Source organism: Panthera onca, chromosome C1 (assembly GCF_046562875.1).
Source record: "Panthera onca isolate mPanOnc1 chromosome C1, mPanOnc1 haplotype 2, whole genome shotgun sequence".
NCBI lineage: Eukaryota > Metazoa > Chordata > Mammalia > Carnivora > Felidae > Panthera > Panthera onca.
This window is the reverse complement of record NC_138346.1, coordinates 50689272-50693462: the sequence shown is the minus strand read 5'-3', so window position 1 is coordinate 50693462 and position 4191 is coordinate 50689272. Positions and strand designations below refer to the sequence as shown.

Genomic DNA, 4191 nt, shown 5'->3' with positions numbered 1-4191 from the left:
ATTTCCACTTTGAGAGAAATAATCATTTGTTGCCAGACTGAAAAGAATCTGGTATAATAAAACAAAACTCTCTACTCTCAGAAGAAATGAGAGATCGTTAGTTAGCATTGGGTGTTTATTATTAGGGGCTAAGATTCCCCAGAGAAAACTTGATAGGAAGTGTTATCCAAAATTTTTCATACGATATTGATTGTTAAGAAGAAGACTTGTCTTGGCTGATCACATGGCTACAGTAATGATACTAAAAATATTGAGCAATCCGTGCAATATTCTTACCAACCGGTCAGAGTGATGTCTACAGTAGACAACCACTATGGTCCCAGTGGTGCTTCTAGGTTGAAAATCATCTTCTCATGGCTGGCCCAATATGTGTTAGAGTGTGGTTTGAACCAAACATAGGATGCATCCTAAGTGAGTGAGAATAAATTAAATGTTGACTTCTTATCAGCTAAAAAGGTGGATCACTGAACATCATAGCTATATTGAGGCTATGCTATTTTGACTTGCTTACTGGCAGTTGAAAACTGCTTGAATGTGTGTCAATTGTTGGTTAATATTATTACTGATCTTCATGCAGTAAATAGGGTGTTAGCAAAATGATTGTCCCATTTTGTCAATTAAATTATTTTGTCAATTGAATTATTTTTTGCAGAAATTTTAAACATGTAACAAGTCAGGTAAAAATGAAAATCTGCCATGAATTTGTACATTCCTGCTCTTCAGCAAGTGATCTTGAGATGTCACTCTTATTTTTCATCAAAAAGTGGAGGGATATTTATAAACACAGTTGAATTAGAATAATAATATTACAAAATAAAAAGTTTTTTATGTGAAATAAAATTTTGAAGATTAAGGATAGAAAGCAGTTTCTCATGGGGAGGAGAAGGAGAAGATGAAAAAAACAATAGACAACATCCATGTAACTAATGGACTTGAAAGATCATTATGATTATGGAGAAAAGTTTGAATTCCTCTTAGTTAGAGTTTTAGGAAAATGATTTCTACAAAGCTGCTGGGATTTATTTTTTTGAACCAATGATTTCATTTGCCAAATCCTCTGTTTTGAAAGCCATTAAGGTCTCTCAGGGATTTTCTTACAGGTTATTACAATGACTCTTTGGAGTAGCTTACCTCCTTTTAATTTCTTTCAACTGACTTCCCAAGCTTGCTTACTTTCTTTCTTTCCTTCTTTCTTTCTTCCTTCCTTCCTTCCTTCCTTCCTTCCTTCCTTCCTTCCTTCAATTGAAATTCAAGTCAGTTAACATACAGTGTAGTCTTGGTTTCAGGAGTAGAACCCAGTGATTCATCTCTTACATATGACACCTAGTACTCATCCCCCCTCCATGATTCCCATCACTCATTTAACACATCCTCCCCACCCCCACCCCTACCTCCACTATGGCAACCTCAGTTTGTTTTCTTTATTTAAGAGTTTCTTATGTTTTGGTTTGCCTCCCTCTCTCTTTTTATTTTCTCTTCCCTTCTCCTATGTTCATCATGTTACATTCCACATATTAGTGAAATCATATGATATTTGTATTACTCTCGCTGACTTCTTTCTTTTTTTAAAAATTTTTTTTAACGTTTATTTTTTTTATTTTTATTTTTTAATATGTACAGATGGCACATGGTGCCAATTTTATTTGTAGTTATTATAGTACTCCAACTCAAGTTTACAAGTTACACCTTTGCCACAGCCTTGGCTAAATCTTGAACTAGTGCAGAATTTAGTTGTGCTAGAGTGCTGATCTTAGCATGCTTAGATGTGGCATACTTGTTCTTGATAGTCATGTGCTTTGTAAGCCCACGATTCACCATGACTATATTCTTAGCCAGGTGTTGCATAACATTTAGAAGGGATTCTTCAGTGTATGACAGGTAATGCTGTAAAGCTGGTGTCCATTCACCGTTGTCAAGAATTTTTAGTGCTAGGCAAAAAGCTCCTGCTGCAATCTGAGAAGGAGGAAAGTGCACCATATCGTAATCCAGCATAGTTAGCTCCATCAGGTATTTGGCCAAAGTATGTTGCTCAACATCAACCTCTCCAATCTTAGATGCTCTCCGAAGGAAATGCAGGGGTAGAGGGCGGCCCAGACCAAAATTTAAAGATCTTAGAATCTTCATTTCCATCTGTCTGATTTGGTGCTTGGTGTAAGTGTTGTCAGTCACAAAGGCAAAGTCACCAATTTCTGGAGGGTACATTTCTTCGTATTTACTTGCAATAAACATGGCAGTGACACCAACCAGCTGCAGCATCTTCTTGGGTACACAATTATTCTGCATGAACCGATCAATAATGGAAACAGTCATGTACATGGTCTCCTGCAGTAACCTGAATTTCATTTGAACCTGTACTAGCCAGTCAATTAGGATGGCTCTCATGTTTCCTACTTCACGACCCAGTAGGTATTTTGGTCTTACTGCTTGCTCTTCCTCAAGTTGTCTCAGACAAGTATAAATATCTTTCACATATTCACTACAAAGGTTTGGATCAGCTCCATCTTCTGCATCCACATCGTTCACTGCAAGAATTACATCAGAGAAAGCCTGACACAGATATTCTTCTGCAGGGGCACATCCAGACGTTTCCATTGGGCTTGGAGACGGAGTATCAACCAAAATAGGCTCCGGAGAAAGCTTTTCTTCTTTAACAGGCTCATGTTCTGGCTCTGGTTCTGGCACAGGTACAGACACAGGCTCGGGTGCTTTGTCCAGAGGTTTTGGTATTTTTTTAGCAATAACTTTTCCAGGAGCCAAAGTTTTTGCTTCCTTTTTCAGAGGCAATTTGGCTTGTGGCTGTTCACTGACTTTGTTACCAATGTCTCCGAGGGCTGTTCTTGGCCTCAGTCCCGGCTTGGAGGCTGCAACAGTGGCCAGAGGCACGCGCTTTGCGCCTGCCATACTGATCTTTGCCTTATTTTCAACATTAACTTTCGTGTTCCTGGTGACCCGGAGCGCCATGGCTTCCTCTTCACCAGGCAGCAGCTCAAAGGGGAGAAGCAGAGCACGGGAGCCACCGAAGAGCCGGGGACCTGAACGCACCGCAGACCAACAGTCCTTAACGTTTATTTTTGAGACAGAGAGAGACAGAGCGTGAACAGGGGAGGGGCAGAGAGAGAGGGAGACACAGAATCTGAAACAGGCTCCAGGCTCTGAGCTGTCAGCACAGAGCCTGATGCGGGGCTTGAACTCACAGACCGCGAGATCATGACCTGAGCCGAAGTTGGACGCTCAACCGACCGAGCCACCCAGGTGCCCTGATGACTTATTTCTCTTAACATAATACACTGTAGTTCCATCCACGTTGTTGCAAATGGCAAGATTTGATTCTTTTTCATCACTGAGTAGTATTCCATTGTACTTCCCAAACTTTAAAAACTCATTACACACCTGTGTTCATGACCTATTATCCAGGTGTGGCTGCGTTTCTACCTAGAGTGATCAAGAGGTCTGACAAAAGCAGTTTCCACGTAAGGGCTGCCACAGTGGACAGACAGCTCAGGGGGCATGCACAACTGAACCCACATGGCTAAAAATGTCCAGGATGCCTCTCATTATAAATAGAGGGATGAGAAATTTCATGGGTGTAGTAAATCATAGTTTATAAAACTCTTTCAAATGAGCTACTTCAAAGGTCACCTTTGTGAAGGCTTTATTTTCTTTAGGTTACTCCAATAATTTATGTATATAATTTTTATGGAATTTCTTCTATTTTGCTATATTTGCAGGTACCTTCTCTTCCACTGGGCTATAATAACAGTGTACAGATCATCTTCTATTCATTTTTGTACTCCAAATCTAGTTTGGTGCTTGGGGCAGTAGGTACCTTATGACTTTTTAAAAAATTTTTACTTAAAAAAAATTTAAATGTTTATTTATTTAGAGAGAAAGAGAGAATGAGAGTGTGAGCAGGGGAGGGGAGGAGAGAGAGGGAGAGAGAGAATCCTAAGCAGCCTCTATGCTGTCAGCACAGGGCCCCACTTGGGGCTCAATCTCACAAACCGCAAGATCATGACCTGAGCCGAAATCAAGAGTTGACACTTAACTGACTGAACCACCCAGGTACCTCTGTTTTGTTTTTTGAATAAAGAACATAAACTTTATAATAGATAGGGGCATTTTTCAAAGACCTACTTGTCCACTGAAACATTAATGAGACTTAACATTTCTGAGTTCTATTGCATATGATGA

General features: G+C 39.8%; 1 pseudogene; it reads right to left on the bottom strand.

The window, feature by feature from the left end:
• Positions 1–1613: 1613 nt before the first annotated feature.
• On the bottom strand, positions 1614–3054 carry LOC132671381 (G2/mitotic-specific cyclin-B1 pseudogene; annotated as a pseudogene).
• Positions 3055–4191: the final 1137 nt, after the last annotated feature.